The sequence below is a fragment of the Notolepis coatsorum genome, assembly GCF_963971535.1.
Source record: "Notolepis coatsorum genome assembly, chromosome: 6".
NCBI lineage: Eukaryota > Metazoa > Chordata > Actinopteri > Aulopiformes > Paralepididae > Notolepis > Notolepis coatsorum.
In genome coordinates this window covers 125,203,762-125,227,766 of record NC_140170.1, presented here as the reverse complement: position 1 = coordinate 125,227,766, position 24,005 = coordinate 125,203,762, and positions in this window count along the sequence as shown.

Sequence of the window (24,005 nt, the reverse complement as noted above, 5' to 3'; positions counted from 1 at the left end):
GACAACCATACTGGGTAATCTACATTGGAGGTGGTTGGGGGGGGGGGGGGCACACTGTATAAACAAGCAAAACTGTACATTGAGGGGGGGGGGGGGAGACACTGTACAAACAAACAAAATTGTACATTGGACTATTGACAAAACCATACTAGGTAAATGACTGTACATTGGCAAAACTGTACATTGAGGGGGGGGGGGGAGACACTGTACAAACAAACAAAATTGTACATTGGACTATTGACAAAACCATACTAGGTAAATGACTGTACATTGGAGGGGGTTGGGTTAGGATATTTACAGGGGCCAGTGTTGAATTGCAGTCTCCCGTAGGTGTCCCTTGAGAGAGGTTTTGAAAGTGGGTAGTGATCCACATTCCTTTACAGCTTTGGGTAGGGCGTTCCACATTGATGTGGCATAATTGCGAAACGTGTTTAGTCCCTTATTTGAGCCGAATCTGGGTTTAACATGATTTGTGGAGCTCCCTCTGGTGTTGTGATCGTGGTATTCACTGACCTTTGGGAAGTATTTTGACATGTACATGGGTACCTTGGTCGTGAGTGTATCTTGTAGACCAGGCCCATTGCAAGTTGCTGTACTCTGTCGTCTACTCTAAGCCATCCTAGGTTGTCAAAGTGGGCAGGGGTGAGGTGGGTTCTAGGAGTAAGGTCAAGCAGTAGTCTGACCAGTTTGTTTTGAGATGTTTGTAATTTTGTTTTTAGCGCCTTTGAGGTGCTTTGGTACCATGAGGTGCAAGCATAGTCGTAGTACCCCTGAATGAGTGCTCCTGCCAGAGTCTTCAGGGTATTCTTGTTTACCAGAGAGGAGATCCGGTACAAGAATCGAGTTCGTTGGTTGACTTTTTTTATTACATTGGATGCCATTTTGTCACAGGAGAGATTAGCCTCTAGGATGGAACCCAGGTAGGTAATTTCATCTTTCCTTGTGACAATATTGTCACCCACTGTAACTGAGAAGCCGTCGGTCTTGCTGAGTTTGTTATTTGAACCGAAGAGAATGGACTCTGTTTTGCCCATGTGTAATGATAGTTTGTTATCAGCGAGCCATATGCAGATTCTGCCTATTTCCGAGCTGAGGGTTTTTTCAACCTGTAACTTGTTCTTGTCAGAGACCAGCAGGGCTGAGTCGTCCGCAAACAGGAACAAGTTGCAGTCACAAGCTGACGACATGTCATTTGCATAAATTAGGAACAGTAGCGGTCCTAGTATGCTTCCTCGTGGAACACCACAGCTCACTGTGAGGGGGGGGGGATAGGGTACCGTTTACCTCCACCATCTGTTCCCTCCCCTCAAGGTAGGATTGCATCCAGCTCACTGATAGACTATCAAAACCAATTGCTTTTAGCTTGTCAATCAGAATGGAGTGATTGACCGTGTCAAAGGCCTTTTGTAGGTCCAGCATAACCATGCCGCAGTATTTGCCTGCGTCCACCTCTTGTTTGATGTGGTCATTCAAATAGAGAAGGCATGTGTCAGTGGAGTGGGATGTTCTGAAGCCAGATTGGAATTCGTAGATTAGATTTTTTTCCGCTAGGTACTTTTCGACCTGTTCGTAGACTATTTTTTCCATGACTTTCGAGATGGAGGTGAGAATAGAAACAGGGCGGTAGTTGCCTGGGTCTAATTTGCTGCCCTTTTTGTGCAGAGGGGTCACCCTCGCAATTTTGAAGTCCTTGGGGACGTGTCCCTGTTTTATGGAGAGGTTTATTATGTGTGTGATGATTGGGGTGATGGATCATTCTTCTGAGAAACATGACACCTACTTCGGAGTTCCACATGGGAGCTGCCTTGGCCGATTATTATTCTCACTATACATGCTGCCACTTAATTTATTAATGGAAATAGCTAATAAACAAACAAAACAAAGGAGATGATTGTGGACTTTAGGAGGTCGGGGGTCAGGGACTACAGCCCCCTCAGCATCGACGGGACACCGGTTGAGAGAGTGAACAGTTTTAAGTACCTCGGAGTCCACATATCCGTGGACTTGACATGGACCACACACATTGACCATGTTTTCATGAAGGCACGACAACGCCTCTACTTCCTTAGGCGCCTAAGGAAGTTCAAAGTGAGTCAGAAGATCCTCAAGAACTTCTACTCATGCACAATAGAGAGCATCCTGACTGGCATTATCAGCTCCTGTACTGGTTTGGGAATAGCACTGCACAAGACCGTAGCAGACTACAGAGAGTAGCCCGTTCAGCCGAACGCACAATAGGGAGGTGTAGTGGTTACGTCATTGTCGTTTTTCGTGTTCCACCCTCTGTCCAACGCAATGTATTTCCCCATTGCCCATTTCTAAATCGCCTCGTTTAAAACAAATAAAGCATTAACATTGGCATGGTGTACCTTTCTGTGCTTATTCATCCACAATCTATAGCTCAACATGAGAATATTTTGCAATTAACACTTTCAGCGCCAGATGGCGCTGTTTACTGTTACTGTTGAAAGGCCAGCGCCTTTTAACATGGGGATACGTGGCTGTGTTTGCAGGCCTAAAGCTATATTATATATTATAGCTATGGATCTAATAATATAGTCGATTGTCATTGAGTTTCTTCCGGTCAAGATGCAAAAAACAGATCATTTTTCCATCCATACATTTCCGTTTTATACCGTCGTGAATACAAGTGTAGTTTCAGGGTGGTCTGGTGTCATTTCCAAAATGCTTCGTAATGGCCGGCAACGTGTATTCTAGTAGACGCATTATCGTTTCTTCCCTGGACTAGCTACTGCTCTCAAATCAAGTTTAGATTATCGGTATTAAGTTTCATCATGGATGCATGAAGGGGGGGGGGGGGGGGGCGCCCCTCCGTGCTTTGATCGCAACCAACGGAACACGCCACACACACACACGCCCCAATCAGCATGAAGGAATTTGAAGCTGTGAAGCACTTTGAGCTGCAATTCTTGTATGAAAGGTGCTATACAAATACATTGTATTATTATTATTATTATTATTATTATTATTATTATTATTATTATTATTATTATTATTATTATTATTATTATTATTATTATTATTATTATTATTATTATTATTATTATTATTATTATTATTATTATTATTATTATTATTATTATTATTATTATTATTATTATTATTATTATTATTATTATTATTATTATTATTATTATTATTATTATTATTAATTATTATTGTTTGCTTCATTAATTAAAGGGTGTGAATTTAAGTGTTCTCTAGTGCCTTTTGTCCGCTTTAAGGTGGTGGTATAAGTTAAAGGTTGTGGTGTCGAAGTAAAAAGATTCCGTGCCAGCTAACGCGGGCACCTATCTGGGCTAAGCCCCGGATCTCCTACAATCCTAAATCCGCCCCTGGCGCTAACGTTACATTTGAATTATGTGTTTGTTCCTAATGTGTGCTCAGTATATTGCGCTATGTGATGATGACACGAGGGTAATAATTATTTGTATTTTCAGGTTGTATAGGCGCTGATACAGCCTGAAAATACAAATATTTGCATATAGTCCTAATTCTGTCACTGTTTGATGTCACAAAGAAGGGTGTATCTGAAAGCTGTCTACAACATTTGTAACAGGTGATTAAAAAGTTAACAAATAATGAACTGTATTAGACATTTGTTAATAGGCGTCTTTGTTTACGGTTTGATTATCACTGATACAAAGTAATATAGTGCAGTGCAATAAAATAGTTAGTAAAACAGAATAAAATAATGCAATAGTGCATTGCAATAAAATAGTTATCCTGGTATTTTTTCGGGAGGCCGGTAAGGAGTGCATTACAGTAGTTGAGTCGGCTTGAGATAAAGGCATGGATCTGGTTTTCAGTGTCCTTTTGATTTATAAATGGCCATACATTGCTATGTTTCTAAGGTGGAAGAATTATGTTTTTGTCAACTTGTTGATTGTGATTTAAAGCTTAGGTCTGAGTCTACCATAACACCAAGACTTAACTCACTCAAATACAGTTAGCAGCTGGATAGACTACAGATGGAAATGAGCTTCTGCTAAATCTGGTGCAAACATATTTCCATGTAACAATGATTAATTGTCCAAAAAAATTATAATAATAATAATAATTTCTTTTTTTAAGAAGCAACCTGGGCTGTCTTGCAGCCACAGGACTGCCAGATCAGAGGAAGAGACTGTCACAACTGCCAGCAGGCAGGCGATACAGTACATGACTATACTGACGGACAATCTATATACCGAAAAGACACTTTTGTACGCTTTTTGTACTGTGGGAAATTGGAATTCGTATGAACTGCTGATGTGAATGTCTCTTTCCTCTGAACTTGTTAAAAATAAGATAAGATAAAATAAAAAGTTGGTCACAAAAAAAAAACATAATTCTTCCACCTTAGAAACATAGCTAAGGAACGGCCATTTATCAATCAAAGAACAAAAGAAAGAACACTGAAAAACTGATCCATGCCTTAATCTCTTGGTCCAACCCGTCAGCTCCAGGTCCCTCAGATCGAATGACCAACTGTGTCTGAGGGTCCCGCTGGCCCAAACTGGTGACAAAGGGTGTCCGCCTCCGGGCCTTTGCAGTGATGGCACCGACACTGTTGAATAAGCTCCCTTTTAACATTAAGTCTGCCAACACCTTACAGACCTTCAAGGCCTTGCTTAAAACCTACCTCTTCGCTCTAGACTCTAGAGCATCATTGAGTTACTTTGCTGTTGTGTTGTGTGTCTGAGGTGTTCTTATGTTCTCTGTCTGTCCGTCTGCCTGGTTTCCTGTTTCCATTATCCTGGCTGTGCCCCGGACCGATGTAAAAATTGGCTGGGGGGCGCATTATAAATGAAAATATCATATCATATCATATATAATCTCAAGCCAACTTGACTACTATAATGCACTCCTCACTGGCCTCCCAAAGAAAGAACGACTCCAACTCATTCAAAACTCGGCAGCTAGGCTACTAACTAGAACCAAGAGGAGAGACCACATCGGTCCAGTATTAGCTACCCTGCACTGGCTTCCGGTAACAATTAGAATCAATTTCAAGGTCCTCCTCTTAAAGCACTAAATGGAACAGGACCAAGCTACATTGCAAATTATCGAGTCAACTATGTGCCTTCTAGAATATATTGCGATCTACTACTGGTCTATTGGGTTCCAAACCACAGCCTAAAGAGAATTGGGGATGCAGCCTTCGCCAACTATGCACCAAAGTTATGGAACACACTACCTATGGATATTAGGGAAGCTGGATCTCTAAATAAAATAAATAAGCTAAACACGTACCTCTTCACCATAGCCTTTTAATACACTCCACTGCTGATTGTATTGTAGATTGCACTATTTTACTCTGTCCATTCAATTATACTCTTTTATTACTTTTTATTACAGGTTCTAAACTGTCAGGCATTGAACTGTGTGGGTATCAAGCGGGAAGAAAGACTGTCAGGCTTTAAAACTGTGTAGGGGACCCATGCCTAAAACTGCACCATGAGAGAGGGAACTGCGCCCTGATAGGGAGGTTTGCCCTGAGAGGGAGGTTTGAAGGGTCAAAGTGGGTATCAAACAGGAGGGAAGACTGTCAGGTTTTAAACTGTGGATACCAAACAGGGAAGGTAAAGACAGCTTTAAATTGTTAAACAGTAATCCAGAACTATTTTATTGCACTGCACTGTTGCATCATTTTACTCTGTCTATTCTATTCTACTATTTTATTGCACTGCACTGTTGCACTATTTTACTCAGTCTATTATATTTTACTGTTTTTATTATTGTCTATTTTTAAAACTGCAATATATTCAAACCATAAACAAGGCGGCCTATTGAAATGTTAGATCCTAATGTAAAAAACTGTGATTTTATATGTCTGCACTTTATGTGCTCATTTTAGGCCTGTCTTTTTTCAGTTGTTAAAAACCTCTTAAGCTGCAATGTCCCTCATATGGGATGTTTTTCGGACTTTTTCCAACTGGCACTTTGGCAACCCCTAGTTGCTCGGGTGTGCATATTTTGTAATACAATATATATATATATATTGAATTGAAGGCTTATTTGTTGCCTGTCGATAGCGTCAAAATCCGTTCAGCGGTTCTGGAGTTACATGCCGGTATTTGAGGCTTGTGCAAAGTACACGGTATTGCGCAAAATACCACTCCCGACTCAGGCTGCAGTAGTTCCGTCAATCTAGATCCGATCTCGAAAATGATTGTGGATCGTTGTAGCTAATCAGTATGGCTTTCCAATGATACCCCACATGGGGACCTTAATAAAAAAACAAAAAACACAAAGAAGCACGAAAACAGGAAGAGCAAAACAGCAGAATTAATTGAAGTCTATGAGAAAACTGAGTTTTTCTTTGTACACAGTTTACCAAAATCACTCCTAATCACTCATTTCTGAATATGTACTACATAAGGCTTCAGGCTATGGCTCCGTCTGGATTTGTAAGCCATACCACCTTCTGGGGAAATACTACCTCTGGACTACTAACTACTACAGAAAAACTTGAGTAACAAGTTTTTTTACAACTCAAGTTCAGACCTATGTTACCTATATTACATTAGCACTAAAAGTGAAATTTCAGAATGTCATCTTTCAAAAGAGACCAGGCTCATGCATGTGCTATAAGTATAAAGTATGTTGTATTGGTTTGCAAAAAAAGTATGCAGTCCTCAAGTTCAAGTTCAGAAATTGCCACTTTTCTGCCCGCTTGTTGCAAGGTTTTAAGCACTTTGAGCTGCAATTCTTGTATGAAAGGTGCTATACAATTTATTATTATTATTATTATTATTATTATTATTATTATTATTATTATTATTATTATTATTATTATTATTATTATTATTATTATTATTATTATTATTATTATTATTATTATTATTATTATTATTATTATTATTATTATTATTATTATTATTATTATTATTATTATTATTATTATTATTATTATTATTATTATTAATAACAATAATAATAATAATAATAATAATAATAATAATAATAATAATAATAATAATAATAATAATAATAATAATAATAATAATAATAATAATAATAATAATAATAATAATAATAATAATAATAATAATAATAATAATAATAATAATAATAATAATAATAATAATAATAATAATAATAATAATAATAATAATAATAATAATAATAATAATAATAATAATAATAATAATAATAATAATAATAATAATAATAATAATAATAATAATAATAATAATTATTATTATTATTATTATTATTATTATTATTATTATTATTATTATTATTATTATTATTATTATTATTATTATTATTATTATTATTATTATTATTATTATTATTATTATTATTATTATTATTATTATTATTATTATTATTATTATTATTATTATTATATCTAGAGTAGTAGTAGATACAGTCTATAGATATGCACAGTGTGCACAGTGACATAATTGTACAGAGAGAAGAGGGGAAGAGAGCGAAAGAGGTGTGGAGGGAGGGAAGGAGAGAACACTGTAGTGTAGATGGATGGATGCTGCATGTCATAGATTAGTCTATTAAGAGGTGTCAGGCTACGGTGCTCATTAATTAATGCCCACTATTACTACTTCTTCTCACTGTTTAGGATTGTTGAAAGATAGATAGATGGATAGATGGATAGATAGAGAGAGATAATAAATCCCCTTAGGGAAATTAGGGTTATTACGGCAACAGTAAAGTAAAAAAGCAGCATTTCAGTAAGAGTATACATATAGAGGGAAAAGTACTGTATACAAAACGGCAATCAAATAAGAATAAGGAGGATATATATATAGTACAAATATACATATGGTGAGCAGTAATGTACCCAGATGATCTACTCTACACTCTTAAAAAAAAATGTATTTTTACGGGACTTTCAATGTATTATTTTACAGATTACTTTTGTTTTTCTACTTTAAGTGTAAATCCCATAAAAATACAGGAAATTCCATAAAAATACAGTAAATAACCTTTAATACAAATATTAACTAATTAAATAAAGGTTGTAATCTGTAGATTGATTTAATAAGAAATTATCTTTTTTTTACAGGATTATTCCATTGCTTAATTGTCTTGAATGTTAAATTACATGTAAAACACCTAGAATATACATCATTTTACTGTATGTGAAAATAAGGCAACTTTCTGTTTTTTTGCTGTTAAACTTTAAATGTAATGTTAAATAATGTTAAAAAAGAGAATAATATAATTAAAAAACAGTAAAAACCTTCAGTTATTCTACAGGTAATTCTTTTTAAATACATGTATTTGCTTAATTGTGTTGAATGTTAAATTACATTGAATTGTATGTAAAAACACATAAGATACTCATCATTTTACTGAATGTGAAAATAAGGCAACTTTCAGTATTTAAAAAAAATACGATCAAACTCCTTCAATAAAGTGACAGAACTTAAAGTTCAGCAGTGAAACACTGTTATTTGGCAGGTTTGTCCTACATTTATGATGAAACACCTTCAATTAAGTGACATAACTAAAAGTTCAGCAGTGAAATACTGTCATTTGACAGTATTTTCCTAAATTATTACGATCAAACTCCTTCAATTAAGTGACAGAACTTAAAGGTCAGCAGTGAAACACTGTTATTTCACAGGTTTTTCCTACATTTACGATGAAACACCTTCAATTAAGTGACATAACTTAAGTTCAGCAGTGAAACACTGTTATTTTACAGGTTTCCCCATAATTATTACAATCAAACTCCTTCAATTAAGTGACAGAACTTCGTTCAGCAGTGAAACGCTGTTATTTGGCAGGTTTTTCCTACATTTATGATGAAACACCTTCAATTAAGTGACATAACTAAAAGTTCAGCAGTGAAATACTGTCATTTGACAGTATTTTCCTAAATTATTACGATCAAACTCCTTCAATTAAGTGACAGAACTTAAAGTTCAGCAGTGAAACACTGTTATTTCACAGGTTTTTCCTACATTTACGATGAAACACCTTCAATTAAGTGACATAACTTAAGTTCAGCAGTGAAACACTGTTATTTTACAGGTTTCCCCATAATTATTAAAATCAAACTCCTTCAATTAAGTGACAGAACTTCGTTCAGCAGTGAAACGCTGTTATTTGGCAGGTTTTTCCTACATTTATGATGAAACACCTTCAATTAAGTGACATAACTAAAAGTTCAGCAGTGAAATACTGTCATTTGACAGTATTTTCCTAAATTATTACGATCAAACTCCTTCAATTAAGTGACATAACTTAAAGTTCAGCAGTGAAACACTGTTATTTCACAGGTTTTTCCTACATTTACGATGAAACACCTTCAATTAAGTGACATAACTTAAGTTCAGCAGTGAAACACTGTTATTCTACAGGTTTTTCCAAAATGATTACAATCAAACTCCTTCAATTAAGTGACAGAACTTCGTTCAGCAGTGAAACGCTGTTATTTGGCAGGTTTTTCCTACATTTATGATGAAACACCTTCAATTAAGTGACATAACTAAAAGTTCAGCAGTGAAATACTGTCATTTGACAGTATTTTCCTAAATTATTACGATCAAACACCTTCAATTAAGTGACATAACTTAAGTTCAGCAGTGAAACACTGTTATTTTACAGGTTTCCCCATAATTATTACAATCAAACTCATTCAATTAAGTGACAGAACTTCGTTCAGCAGTGAAACACTGTTATTCTACAGGTTTTTCCAAAATGATTACAATCAAACTCCTTCAATTAAGTGACAGAACTTAAAGTTCAGCAGTGAAACACTGTTATTTCACAGGTTTTTCCTACATTTACGATGAAACACCTTCAATTAAGTGACATAACTTAAGTTCAGCAGTGAAACACTGTTATTTTACAGGTTTCCCCATAATTATTACAATCAAACTCCTTCAATTAAGTGACAGAACTTCGTTCAGCAGTGAAACGCTGTTATTTGGCAGGTTTTTCCTACATTTATGATGAAACACCTTCAATTAAGTGACATAACTAAAAGTTCAGCAGTGAAATACTGTCATTTGACAGTATTTTCCTAAATTATTACGATCAAACACCTTCAATTAAGTGACATAACTTAAGTTCAGCAGTGAAACACTGTTATTTTACAGGTTTCCCCATAATTATTACAATCAAACTCATTCAATTAAGTGACAGAACTTCGTTCAGCAGTGAAACACTGTTATTCTACAGGTTTTTCCAAAATGATTACAATCAAACTCCTTCAATTAAGTGACAGAACTTAAAGTTCAGCAGTGAAACACTGTTATTTCACAGGTTTTTCCTACATTTACGATGAAACACCTTCAATTAAGTGACATAACTTAAGTTCAGCAGTTAAACACTGTTATTTTACAGGTTTCCCCATAATTATTACAATCAAACTCCTTCAATTAAGTGACATAACTTCGTTCAGCAGTGAAACACTGTTATTCTACAGGTTTTTCCAAAATGATTACAATCAAACTCCTTCAATTAAGTGACAGAACACAAAGTTCAGCAGTGAATTTTTTTTACAGATATTTGCTATATATTCTCTGTATTTTTACAGCCCAACTGCTGTATACAAATTCAAATTACCTATTATTTGAAATCCCTTTAAAAGTATCTGGACAAGACATTTTTCTTTTTTAAATGTCAATGCACATTAGGGAAAATGAATGATGTTCAAATAAAAGCCCAAGTTCTAATCTATCGGTTTTCATTTCATGTTTCAATCTGCTCCAGAGGCTGATATAAAAGGTTTTATTAACTGACAATTCTGAAAATCTTTCCAAAAAACCCTAATTGCATAGGTTTTAATAGGAGTTTTTAGCAGGCGTTTTATGTCTAAATGGGTTAAGTATTCATTTTGCATGGTCTCAGCTGCACTCCAGTTCAACAACCCACAAGCAAGCACTCTTCTCAGTATATTTGGAGTACATACAGTTGATATATACAGTTGATATACCTTGTAAAAGTCAGTACAGTTAATGTGTCAAAAGTAGAAATAAGCATTTAAAAGCTCTATTCTCCAATGTGGATGATAATCTGCCAATGGTGAAAAGGAAACGACTATATCTAGCATAATATTGTATAGTGCTGAGAGATGAGTCGGCGGTGGTGTCTCGAAGGAGAGCGGTATTTATTAGCACAACATTTTATATGGAAATCACAACATTTATATGGAATGTCACTGTAAACCAGTGTTCATTTTGGCAGCTATTTTCATTTTAGTTTTAGTCTTAGTAATGTGTCAAGTGCTCCTTTTTCGTTTATCATATTTAGTAATTTTCATTTATTTTTTTCGTTTAGTCAGTTTTAGTCAACTAAAATGTCTGAGCATTTTAGTAAACGGATGACATTTTTGTCTATTTTTAGTCAATGGAAAAAAACTTGGCAGAAGTCAGAAATAGTCAACATGGAACATATTCTGATTTAAATTGCGTATTTATTTTTTAACCTATAGGGGAATCTGAGTCGGCGGCACAAGTAATAAACAGGAAGGGTGCAGCACTCACTGTCGATCTGTGAATGGAGAAATAACTTAATAAGACAGTCACATTATGGCCCTGTCCACACGAGAGTTTGGATTTAATATGACCGAAGTTTGAAAAAATAAAACTCCGTCCACACGGTGAACACAGGTGGACAACCGTGTATAACTGCGTACTCACGGGCAGAGCTGGAACCCAGCAACCGATACATTTAGTACAATGTAATACAATGCCAAAGCAGTAGGCGGCGATGTTGTTCAGACATGAAGGCCATTTCAACCAATCAGAAAAGACTGAACGCTCACTAAACTTCCTGTTGGGTCGCGATCTGCCATTAATTTACTGAAGAAGAAGAAGTAAACTTCCTGTTTAGAAGCACAGCTGGACCCTATTGATCATTTTGCCAACGGAACATATATTTTCAGCAAAGAAAGAAACTGCAATAAACAAACGGATACATTCACTGTGTTCTGCCTCTCATTTTGTTGATGAAACAAAACCATCAGCAACACAATTTACCACCAAGAGCGGATAGTTTAGTCTCACAAAAAAGATCTCCGGTGTTGTTAGCTACATGCTAATGTCAATGGCATTCTCTATGTATAGTATATAGCTTAAATGCTAACGTAATAATGTAACGTTAACGCTAGTATAATGAATGGATGCAAACGTTATTTAACACATTGCAGAATGGGTACAATACAATACGGCTCAATACAAACAATTGTTAAGGGGATGCAGTCTGGACTGGGTTCCTTATAACAATAACTTGACAACACATGAGTTTAGTTTAGCTGCAGCTACATGTTTACTCTGAGCGTCAACAGACATCAGTCGATCACAACACTCTTCAACACAGACGATACGTTTTTAACAAAAGTTTGTTACAATCATTTTCATATAACGCTACTTGGGACAGCTCTGCTGTAAACACTGGTGTAGTTGGCTCTGCTCTAATCTCTCTACCCCGCGGTCTGCCGTGAACATGGGGAATAATTGCGACAGCTCTGCTGTAAACACTGGGAATAACCCCGGTTGCTATGCCCACACGCAACTGCAAAACCGCACAACTCCACCCTGGCCACCGGTTTCAAAGACCGCGGTTGCAGTGTAGCAAATCCCCGGTTGTGTGTGGCCGAACAGTGCAACTGCGCACATACAATCACGGTTACATTAAACCCAGCGTTCGTGTGGACGGGGCCTATGTCTGGCCTTGCTCACCTGGCAGCGATTTATTTGAAAATATTAAATAACAGTAACAGCAGCCAGTGTAACAGTGTCAACAACACTAACAGGATACTGTGTTTTGTAAACAAACAAACACAGTAGTTGAACTTGAGTAGATAATAGTACAGTACAATAGTGTATAGTACACACAGTAGCAATCTGATTGCAATCTGCTTGCATAAACATAAAATGATAAATCACATTTTGAGGTTGTTGTGTAAAGTGCCACATGGTGATGGAAGGTCTGGTTAGGGGTTAGATTTAGAGGTGGTCTAGGTTTGGTTAGGGGTTAGAGTTAGAGATGGTCTAGAGGTCTGGTTATGGCCTCTATTAACCAGACCTAGACCACCTCTGACTCTAACCCCTAACCAGACCAAGACCACCTCTCTGACTCTAACCCCTAACCAGACCTAGACCACCTAGGCTCTTACTCTAACCCCCAAGTTAAGTTTGGTGATGGTCATTGGTCAGTGCTGGGCTGCTGCTGGCAGCGGTTTATTCTATAACAACATGATACTGTAAACTAAACACAGTAGTACTAGTAGTACACACTGATTGCAATCTGCTTGCATAAAAATATACATTCTGAGGTCAGTGTACTGTTAAAGTGCCACATGGAAGAGGTCTGGTTAGTGGTTAGAGTTAGAGGTGGTCTAGGTCTGGTTAGGGGTTAGAGTAAGAGGTGGTCTAGGTCTGGTTATGGCCTCTATTAACCAGACCTAGACCACCTCTGACTCTAACCCCTAACCAGACCTAGACCACCTCTAACTCTAACCCCTAAGTTACGGTTGGTGATGGTCAGTGCTGTATTCTATAACAGTGTAAACGTCCGTGCGGAACCAAAGTGCTCAACCATAATATACTATAATGTGTATATGTACTGTATATCACTTTATATACATGCCAACACTAATTTATTAATCATATTGTAAATAAGCTGTGTATACCAACTATGGGGTGCTCTTTGCCATGTGTGTATGGATATATATATATATATATATATATATATATATATATATATATATATATATATATATATATATATATATATATATATATATATATATATATATATATATATATATATATATACATACACACACATACATATCCATGGCAAAGAGCACCCCAGTTGGTGTACAGCTTATTATTTATAATATGATACAGTATTTATGGGATAAATATATATGCGTGTGTGTATATGTGTATGTATACAGTATATACAGAACAATGCTATAAACATCATGTATGAATATGTATCATGTATGAATATGTGCAGGTATATATGTGTATAAAAAATGGGAGTCTTCAGGCGTAGGCCCGGCAAGCTATATAGTGCTTCTCCCTAGCCCTTTTCGGACAATGCTGCAACAGCAGCTGGTAAAACTTGCGATTTATGACCATTGTCATGTGTCCAATATAAAAATTAACTGAACTGAAAACAAGAATGTTATTCATCCTCTTTCTTCCAGTGCTGCTGTATCTTGTTTCGCTTCATTTTAGTCCTGATGGCTCTGGATTCTCTGTAATACACACAAACAGAAATACTATTTCAATCAACCTCATGGAGAAATAAAGAAGAAATTGCATCAGATTGATGTCCAAATCTTCAGAATTTGGACATGAGACCATTCTGATCTTGTGAGCTCACGTTTCACTGCCCACATCATTCTGGCAAATCTCCATAGAGAGAAGTTTGTAATCTACGAGAAGAGGTGGTTTAGGTGTGACAACAGTGAGAAGCAACTGTTCATTTCAAAACACCAATGGCGGAGGTTAGCGTAGATGCTGCTATTAACATTAGTTATATCTGAAATGAAATGAGTTTCTTAATTGGAAGAGCAAAGAACAGCACTGAAGGTTTTCTTTCCTGTGGAAACTGTATTCGCTTTACTCCCGACCTTGTGGTGGAAAGAATTAGATTTACCTGAATAGAGGTTGATCCGATCACCTGCCAAATAGTTTTGAAAAAAGGGACATGAAATAAATCACAAGTAATCAAATGAATTAACAGCAAACTCACCAGTCATTCCAGCCAGTCATGCTCTGATATCTTCGATATGAGTGACAGGACCTTGGGATTGACTGCGAGACACTTCTTATTGCCTTGTTTGTGGACTTTTGAGCCCTTGTCCGGATTTATCTTGAACATGCATCTGTAGAGGAGTGGTACATAAAAGGATTGACATCGTTATCAAATGGTGTACATTTACACAATTCCGTTCATTCTCACATTGGTGGGCCTTGGCTGCATACCGTGATACTGCTATAGCCTATGTGTGTGCTGCTCTCAATGAATGTTTGAAAGAATGGGCTCTGTCACTCATGCCCTGCCTTCTGCACTGCATTGATTCACTCTCAAACTGCTACAAGGACTTTATGATTAAAAGTTCATTATGCTGCGGTTAGGTGGCCGAGCGGAGATTGCGTTCGTCACCAACCCCGGAGCTGTGAGCTGGATTCGCCTGTTCGAATCCAGCTCGAATCCAGCTCACAGCTCCGGGGTTGTCACCAGCTTGGCTGGCCGTCTGCACTAATACAATTGGCTGTATTAGAGGGTGGGAGAAGCTGGCGGGGTGGGTCCGGGTCGTTGTAAACAGCGACTCCTACAGTTCGGTCGGGGCGCCTGCTAAGCGCGGATAGGACTTGAGGGGGATAGTGTGATCCTCCCACACGCTACGCCCTCTCGATGAGAATCCGCGCTGCCAGGTGAAAAGAAGCGGTGATTGGCTGGACGTGTGTCGGAGGAAGCACGTGGTAGCCTCCACTCTCCCAGATGATCTGACTGTGGGGGGTAAGTGCGCAGCGACCAGGAAGGGACTGGGAATTGGCATACGACTAACATTGGGATGGGAGAAAATCGGAGGAAAATGGAGGGGGAAAAAGATCGAAAAAAAAAAAAAAAAAAAAAAAGTTCATTATGCTGGTAAATGAATAAAAAGATGAAAAAAATATACAATTACCTTTGAAGAAACTCCATTGTTGCACCCAGCTCTACAGGATAGTCGATGTTGAGGGCATAATAGATCATGAACATGGCATTGACTGCTTCAGTGAACGTTGAGACTCCATCATTGACCACCACCTGGTCCACTGCTACCATGAAGACAGATGCAGTCAGTGGGCTTTGTCCTGTGAAGGTATGACAGACACACGCGCACACACACACACACACACACACACAGAAAAATAGACAAAACTGAGCTGACAAGTTTTAACATTAGCCAAAATGCGGGCGGCTAGGTGGCGCAGTGGGCAAGGCGTTCGCCACCAATGCAGGAGATGCTGGGTTCGAGCCCAGCTCTCGGCGTTGCTACCAGCTTGGCTGGTTGTTCATACTAATACAATTGGCAGTATTAGGGGGTGGGAAGCTGGTGGGTGGGGATTGGACGTTGTGGACAGCGACTCCTACAGGTCGGTTGGTGCGCCTGCGCAGTAGAATCAGGAAGCAACGAGGGCGGCGTGTCTCTCCCACGCAGACCCTCGCCGCTGAGAGATCACGCTGTGCAGGTGAAAAGATGCGACGGCTGCCTCCTTGAGTACCGGAGGGGACACGTGATGCAAGGCTTCGTCCACATTGCAGCCGGCTTGTGGGAGGCATGGCCTAACAGCGTTCGAGACAGGGGAGGGTAGGGGGAAGGGTAGGGTAATTGGACAATACGAAATTGGGGACGGGAGAAAAATAGAAAAATGGGGAGAAAAAGTAGATACAAAAAAACATTTATTTTTCGATAATTCACCGCTGTCATGGGCAACGCGCAATAATGACCGTTGTCAGGGGCAACAGAGCGCTATTGACCAATCACAATCAAGCATTTTGATCGCAGTCACGAAAGCTAAGCATTACCATTATGCACAACTGCACTACATCAGTGCAATCAAGTCCACACACCTGCCGGGTGCCGGCGATGACAGAGGAGCCACAGAACAACTGAGTCTGCATTTGATCTCATCTTGTCGATGGTGTAAAATGAATTAGGTATATTGTTAGTAAGTTAGCCATGTAATAAGCGGGATAATGTATAGCTATACTCTGTCAATGTCGCAAAATAATTGACCTTCACTGGGTTTAGAACACCTCGGCTGTGCCTCGGTGTTCCAGAACGCAGTGTCTGTCAATTATTTTGCGACAATGACAGAGTATAGCTATACATTATCCTTTACTTAACTTACCACACAGCAATATGCATGGGGTTGTGGGAAGATCCTGAGAGTTCACATCTGCTGCAAGATCGGTATCGTCAACATTTATGAGCATCTTGTTTTGGTCTTCTTTGAAGTGAGCTAAAAGCAGTAACACAGTCCCAACGGAGTCATCACAACCCGCAGCCTGGATTTGAGGTTGGAGTTTTCCTGCAACACTATCTCTTTCTGGGCGCAGACACTTGAAAAATCCCAGGACTCTTTTGTATTTTACATTCATGGCCTCTTGGAATTCTTCATTTATCTGGACCCCAGTCAGTTCATTGAAATGAGCCTTCAAGCCAGTTGTGTTGAAAAGATAGGGCCATTCTTTTTTCAAAGTCCGTGTGTCTTTCTCATCTAGGACATCTCTTCTCTGGGAGGCAAACGTGTTAGTCATCAATGCTTCTATTTTCTTCTCATCTTTCTCATTTTCCTCAAACATTTTATGTAGGTCCTCTTTCATCTTCCTCTGTGATTCGTCATTTGCAGCACGCAGTTGAGGTTCTGGGTTCACACATCCATAAGACATTTTCCTTCGTGTCTTTCCCTTGTCAACACTGCTGGGAGTCATCGTTGGTGGACCTATCCTTTTGTGGTTGTCCACTCTGCATTGTAGTTGTTTTGCTAGAGCATCGTAGCCACTACCTATGACTTGATCCTCAATCACATCCTTGAATGACTTAGGATACTCTTGTACCATCTTGCGGGCAATTTCATTCAAATGTTTCTTTTGAGGATGTTTGCAGACAACCAGGATTTCTGCGGAAATCAACCTGACTATTTCTCTTCTATCCCTCGCCGTTGGCCGCTCTTTATTCTCCAATATTTTTTGTATATTCGACGGCATGATGTTCCACTGTATCTTGAAACTGAAGTGCCAGTTATTGTCCAGTGCTGCTGTTCCCTTCTCACCGCTGATGGAGCACTCATTGGTGGAGGACAATGAGGACATCGGCAGACCTGGAATACAGTAAGCCATAATTAGCACAGATATGAGAGATTGGTTGTTTTGCCTCTGAGACAATATCATTTATATTTTAAATGAAACAATGAACTATGAGGTAAAAGTTCAGAATGTCTGCTTTCAATTCATGTGTTGTTTTTTAACATACATTGAACCATTTTAGAATAGTGCCATTCTGTATGACAGGTGTTTATTTTTTTTAAACACATTTACATAGTCAGTAAGAACAGTTTTGGGCCGACCATTTACCAATTGAATTCAACATCCCCAACAGTATACATGGTAAATGTACGCACGTTTATTTGTGATGGGGCATAGTCTTGGCGTGAACGGAGGTGACAAGGAGCTTGTAGGCGAGCAGGAGTCAAACAGCGCATCCGCATTTCTGTCTGGAGTGTTGTTGGGAAAGTCTGTAGAGGGGTCCAAAATGGTAGTGAATGATAACGTTATTTTCAAGGCACAGAGGAGTATTATCATATTGTTTGGACCACCACCTCTGCAAGTACACTACTCAGTGCGACCATGGTTGGATGTTAACAGTGAAGACGGCAACAAATTGAGCCCACAATATGAAACTCACATTTGAAGCTTAAATCAGTGTATTTAAGGGGGGTAGGCTCCCAGATTTCTATGTACTTTTTATTATAATCTCTGCATTTGTCATAATGTCTCGATGGTAATCAATAGATTATGATGATAGGTGCATTCTGGTTCGGCTTCTGACGCACAACTAGGCCGTCCAATTAAACCTGCTGGTTTGAGTTTTGATTGGGTGGAGGTAAATCTTCCCCTGACCCCTTATCCATTATGGATTTTGATTTGACATCATAATTTATTGATTACCATCGAGACATGACAAATGCAGAGGTTATAACAAAAAAAAAAGTACACAGTACATTTCACAGAGTAAATTCTACTCAAACTGAGTACATTTGACTCAAACTGAGTAAGATTTTACCCAAACCAGTTTGAGTAAAATGTACTCAGTTTGAGTACAATTTACTCAGTTTGAGTAAAATTTACTCTGTGAAATGTACTGTGTATATCTGGGAGCCTACCCCCCCCCCCTTAATAGGAGAACCCATTAGAACCCTAATACTTGAACTCATTCCATGTGTACCTCATTAAGGCAGCAGCTAATTATGTAATGAGCACAGTGCAATCTCCTTTCTGGTCGTAACAGACCTCTCAAGTATTGTCATTTGAAAGGAAAGTGTGCACAATGGTTTTACTTACTGCCGCTAGAAGAAAAAATGCCTGAACTGGCAGGAAAGGCTGTAGACGGGCTACTGGAATCTTCTTCCGATTCTCTGCGGTTGTAACCTAAAGATAGATACTTTATTAATCCCATTTTGTTAAACAAAAGTCAGTTTGACATACACTCTACTATATAAAAATGAAGACATGCTCAAATAGAGTGACAGTCAATGTTTCACTTACGCTTGGCATGAGCAAGTAACTTTCTGGATTCCACCGGCTTCAGTACACCTTCAAGTTCATGCGGTTGCAAAAACTGTAGATCGTCCACACTAGTCACTCCGAGGCCGTCAAGTAAATCCAGTAGTAAAGGTTGTAGTCCAGAGCCTGGAAGCACGGCATTTATGTAACTGGCCAGGTCACCCATGACAACAATCAGGACAGGGGAGGGAGAATTGGCACAAGAGGTAAATTGGGATGGGGAGAAAAATCACAGAAAGGGCAGAAAAAAAAAAAAAAAAAAAAAAAAAAAAAAAAACAGTAATGAAAGCTGTTTAGGATGGTAGTTCAATGCTAAATAAATACGGCTGTTTTTATTGGCTCACCTGGGGTGCCATTGGCTGAGGGGCACAGCTGTTTGATGCCAGCTCCTCCTTGCAGTGTGTGGAAGTGTGTGAAGACACTGAACGCCCAACTGCTGACACCTATCCTGCCACTTTGCCTGAGTCTGTCCTCAGTGTGTGTGTGTGTGTGTGTGTGTGTGTGTGTGTGTGTGTGTGTGTGTGTGTGTGTGTGTGTGTGTGTGTGTGTGTATGAGAATGATTTGGATGCCTATACTACATGTTATATATGCCTCGTGCAGCAATTTAGAATTTAGAATGTATGTACCCAATCAATTATGAATCGAATCATTACTCCCAAGAATCAAGATCAAATATAACTGGAATAAAATAACTGGAATATGTTGTTTCTTTACACATATGTTGGATTATGTAATTGGGTTTTCATGACAAAACAATAAAAATCGCTACTTTACATCAGGGTGAACGCTGAACCGAGTCAAGCCGCGGGCGGCGCACGCAAGCCGGAGAAAAAACAACGCGTCGCCCCGCTGGCTCTTCAACAAGCAGCCTCCACAGCTCCAGTTAACCTAATTTATACCGTAATGAATCATTAAAAAATATACCGTTAACTGGAATATGTTGTTTCTTTACACATATGTTGGATTATGTAATTGGGTTGTCATGACAAAACAATAAAAATCGCTACTTTACATCAGGGTGAACGCTGTTACACTGCCACCACCCACTTCAATGACAGAGCTCTCATATTTGCGAATGCATAAACTATATCTTAAATTATGGCTATGTGTCTAATATGGCTGTCACGAAGTCATTGATAAGCGACAGCCATATTAGACACATAGCCACAATTTAAGATATAGTTTATGCATTCGCAAAATATGAGAGCTCTGTCATTGAAGGGCTTCGTTCTACAACGGAGCACGGTCGCTGCTGCTGGAGCTGGACCGAGTAGAGCCGGCGGCGGTGCACGGAAGCCGGGTACTAACCACCGCATCGCCCCGCTGACGTTAAAAACGCGAAATAACGTTACTGATGTACAGTGACACCCAGAGTTTCTAGTTACAGTAGTGACGCGTGAATCGAGATAGTCCTAACACTAGTCTGTAACAGTGTTTATTATTAAGAGTCAGATAGTCCTAACAGTGTTTATAGTCCTAACACAGTGTTTATTAGTAATAGTCAGATAGTCAGTGTTTATTATTTCATAACTGTATGGGCTTTGTTTATACATGTACAGTGACGAGTGAATCTAACTTTGGTTGTTAAAAACGCGAAACATAATAATCAGTCAGCAGCGCTCCACTGCTACCGCAGCCCAACACAAGTGCGTTGGAACAGCAGCCCAACACTACACAAGTTGGTTGCCCGCGCTGCCGCGCTGCCGCACTTGCTCTTTGGATTTCATTTGGGACGTGGGACGGCTGCGCTTGCCTGCGCGTGGGGGCGGGGGGGCGCGGCCAATCAGAGAAAAGCCGAACACAAGTTGGTTGCCTTTAATATTCACGCGACCCGGACGGGCAAGGCATTTCCTGAAGTAACGTCACGGCCGTGCTATAGCTTTTAGATTCGGCTCATTAATATGCACCTGGCTATAGTGACGTCGGCGTTTGATACGCTTTTTTGATTCGCACGTGCATGTTATTCGTGCGTGGACCTTTTTAACTCTTTCAGAGTGATTTCCGGTGTCAAATGGAAAAAAATAAATAATGAAATTATATACCAATGATGTAAACTACCCATAATTGATCAGTAGGGTTTAACCTGGAGGTTGGGCTTTAATCATCTTTAGGATAGAGGGGGGTATCATGCACCCCCCGGAAATATACTTCTAACCAGTGTTTCTAGATTTGAAAAAAATTATAGGCTCATGTTAACAAGTTGTCAGAGTGTCCCATGTATCATTTATATGCAAATTAAGGACATGATTATCAAAAAAACGCAAACAAATCTGTTTAATATATCTCAGCCAATATTGCAGATAACTGAACCAATTTGGACAAGTCAATCAGGGCAAGCTTATTTGACGCATATCTCGCCTAGAAAGGCTTTCGAAATAGTGAAATGCCATTTGATGGTAGAAATTCGTTTGTTTTCACTCATAAGATGGCGGCGGTCATAAGATGGCGGCGGTCTCGTAACAATAACCTGCAAACCATCCACGTGGTACATACATGTACATAGGCGCCGCTATACTATAGGTGGCAGTGAGATCCTGCTGTAACAACCTCTGTGGAAATATTATCACATTTAAAAAAAGATAAAATCTCCTAAGTTTTAACCTTAACCTAAACAAACGTATTGCTGAAAATATACACTCTATGACTGCTGTCATATACTGCAGAGAACTCTTTCATGGCAAATAAGTAATCTGGTCTTTCCAAAGACATGCGGGACACGTGTGCACGAATACACCTTAAATGAATTTCGAATATAATGCAAAGTTTTGTTCATATTGATTCTACCAAGTGTATACTTTTTATTTCTGAATTTCCCATTCTTAATTCTTACATGTGTGCATGAACACATTCATTGCTTTAGCTGCTTTGCACGAACAAACATGTACGCTAGCATATTGTTACGGTAAAATACGTGGAAATGTACATTTTAAGACAAGACGACAGTCGCAGATTTCTATTATATAATGACTATTTGAAAACAATGACTTAATATAAATGTCTTACTGGGTCGGGTCTTGCTGCTGTTCCTGTCTTTCAGGGCGGATTTTTTTTTTTTTTTGTGTAATGACGATTTATATAAGAACCTCCCATGCGCAGAACAGCTTGCATAGGTATCTGTGTCTTTTGCCGGTAGCTAAATGACAATGTAATTATAATGTGATTGATTGATTGATTGATTGATTGATTGATTGATTTAAAAGTTTATTAACAGATTGCAGAATGGGTACAGTGCAGTACAGCTCAATACATACAATTGTTAAGGGGATGCAGACCAGAGAAAGACTTCCCCCATTTTCAATTCATCATATGTACACGACTTACAGATAGACAGTACTGCTACATCTATACATTTATGACATACCAGATTTGCAAATACAGTACTGTTTGTGATACAAAAAGTGTCCAGAAAAAGAGTGTATATACATTTGACGTCGAAACTGTATACATTGGAGGAGGTTGGGTAGGTGGGGTGGGGTGGGGTTGGGTGGGGTGGGGGGGGGGAGCTGTACATTGGAGGTGGGGGGGGGGGGGGGGGGGGTTGGGCAGGGGGGGGGGGGGACAACTGGGTTAGGAAATGTTTCAACTCATTCAGAACGCAGCGGCCCGCCTGATCTCAAACCTACCGAAGTCGGCCCATGTCACCCCACTTCTTAGGGACCTGCACTGGCTCCCCATTGCTGCACGAATCCGCTTCAAGGCCCTCGACCTAGCATACCGTGCGGCAAAGGGAACCGCTCCCGCCTACCTCCGGTCAATGGTTTCTAACTACACACCCTCAAGACCCCTACGCTCTGCATCTTCTGGCCGCCTCAGACCTACTCCTATCCAAGCTCCGGGAGGGTCATCAAAGAGAAGTCGCCTATTCTCAGTCCTTGCCCCACAATGGTGGAATGAACTATACCCACCCCAGTTAGGACAGCCGAAACACGTCCAATCTTTCGCCGTCGACTAAAGACGCACTTCTTCAACCATTATCTGAATTTAAAAAAAAAATCTAACCCTAACTAACCGTACTGTCATGCACTTGTCCTAATAAACTAACCAGCACTCAACACTTTGATGAACATTGTTGCTCAGCTTGTGCCCTTCCTGATGGCTTGTCGTACAGAACATGTAAGTCGCTTTGGATAAAAGCGTCAGCTAAATGACTAAATGTAAATGTAAATGTAAATTTGTAGGGGCCATGTTTCGAATTGCAGTATCCCGTATAGGTGTTCTTTGAGGGTGTTTTTGAAAGTGGGTAGTGATTCACATTCCTTTACAGCTTTGGGTAGGGCGTTCCACATTGATGTGGCATAATTGCGAAACGTGTTTAGTTCATTGTTTGAGCCGAATCTGGGTTTAACATGATTTGTTGAGCTTCCTCTAGTGGTTGTGGTATTCACTGACCTTTGGGAAGTATTTTGACATGTACATGGGTACCTTAGTCGTATAGTGTATCTTGTAGACCAGGGCCCTGTTTCATGTACGTGGTTCAACTAAGTCGATCAAGATGTCCATTATCCAGCTTCAGTTAACCCGATGTTCGAAGCCGGGATTTTCCTGTTTCACAAAGGTGGATTCAGTCTCGTTAACTCAAGCCAGACTTGCGAGACCCTAGTCGTCTCCTTTTTTTTGCAATATAGGAATAATTCAATTTGGTGCACGTTGAGAGCTATATAAAGAATGACATCCTCAATGCATGTAGATTTATAATATTTTAACTTAAAACCAGGCTACTTTGGCG